The sequence below is a fragment of the Chlorocebus sabaeus genome, chromosome 1 (assembly GCF_047675955.1).
Source record: "Chlorocebus sabaeus isolate Y175 chromosome 1, mChlSab1.0.hap1, whole genome shotgun sequence".
Taxonomy (NCBI): Eukaryota; Metazoa; Chordata; class Mammalia; order Primates; family Cercopithecidae; genus Chlorocebus; species Chlorocebus sabaeus.
In genome coordinates this window covers 108,433,094-108,434,917 of record NC_132904.1, presented here as the reverse complement: position 1 = coordinate 108,434,917, position 1,824 = coordinate 108,433,094, and positions in this window count along the sequence as shown.

The window sequence follows — 1,824 nt, the reverse complement described above, 5'->3', positions numbered from 1 at the left end:
GAGGCCAAGGTGGGAGAATGGCGTGAACCTGGGAGGCAGAGGTTGCATTGAGCCAAGATCGCACCATTGCACTCCACCCTGGGCGACAGAGCGAGACTCCGTCTCAAAAAATATATGTATATTAAGACGACGGCGATGACTAGAACTCTGGGTCACCTGGGCTTAGTAGATGCTCTTGGGGTAACTGATACCCTAAGCAATTGCTTACCTCCTTAACTGCAGACTTACTTTGGTAAGGCTCCAGAGGATTTCTTTTTGCAAACTAAATAATACGTTTTGGCTGGGTGCGGTGGCCTGTAATCCCAGCACTTTGGGAGGCCACGGTGGGCGGATCACCTGAGGTTGGGAGTTTGAGACCAGCCTGGCCAACATAGCTGAAATCCCGTCTCTACTAAAAATACAAAAATTAGCTGGGTGTGGTTGTGGGACCTGTAATCCCAGCTACTTGGGAGGCTGAGGTAGGAGAACCGCTTGAACCCGGGAGGCAGAGGTTACAGTGAGCCGAGATCACACCATTGCACTCCAGCCTGGGCAACAAGAGCGAAACTCCGTCCCAAATAAATAAATGAAATATTTTTAAAGGTGTTCTTATTTACCATTCTAATAGGCTTCATATTATATTATTATATATAATTTTAGAAAGTAAATACTTTCTAAAATTGAGTCTGCCATATTGCCAAAAAAATAGAAGTCTACAAATTCTCTCTCTTCCTAGCTATCTCACAAATCCAAAACTTCAGTAGTTACTGATTCCACTACCGTATCTAATTTTCCTTCAACATTTTTCTTTAATGGCACTACTTCCCATCCACCTATTTACAACAAAAAATTGAGCAAAGGCTCCTTCCTCCCTCAAACTTTCACATCTTAGTATAACTTTCATTGATTCTAAGTTCTAAATATCTCTTACATTTGTTCTCTCCTTCATTCTACCTACAATTGCCTTCACAATTCATTATTTCTTTTCTGGGTCACTAAAATCATGTTTCCATGCTTACCTCCCGCAAATCCATTCTTTACATAGCTGTCAGCAAAACCTATTTAAAATAAAAATCGGATCATGCCGTTTGCATAATTAAGTCTTCAGTGATGCCTTATTGCTGTCAAGATAAAGTCTCAGGCCTGGCACAGTGGCTCACGCCTGAAATCCCAGCCCTTTGGGAGGCCGAGGTGGGTGAATCACTTGAGGCCAGGAGTTCGAGACCAGCCTGGGCAACAGAGCAAGACCCCCATCTCTACAAAAAACACAAAAATTAGCCAGGGATGGTGGCATGTGCCTGTAGTTCCAGCTACTCAAGAGGCTGAGGTGGAAGGATGTCTTGAGTACAGGAGACAGAGGTTGCAGTGAGCCAAGATCGCGCCACTACGTTCCAGCCTGGGCCACAGAGCCAGACCCTGTCTCAAAAAATAAAAAATAAAAATAAAAATAAAGTTTCAATTACTTATCATGGCATACAACGTCCTCTACAATCAGTCCCTCCCTCTGCTGGGTCATACCAAATTACGTATCATCCTTTGCTTGATCTGCTATCCTCCAGTCAACCCTACACCTCACCCCAGCTTCCCCGGCCACTGTCAGCTCCTTATCTTTCAAAACCCAGGTTACAAACCTTCTCTTCCAGGAAACTTGCAGGCAAATCCTTATTGCACCCTTTGTTACATCATAGCACATGATGTACTTCACCATTGCAGTCATTCTACTATTGCCCCAATTAGACTATGAATTCCCTTCAAAGACAGGTAAAATTTTATCTTTATCCACAGTACTTGGCACAGTGCTGATAACATGAGGTACTTAGTATCTACCAAATGAACGAATGTTTT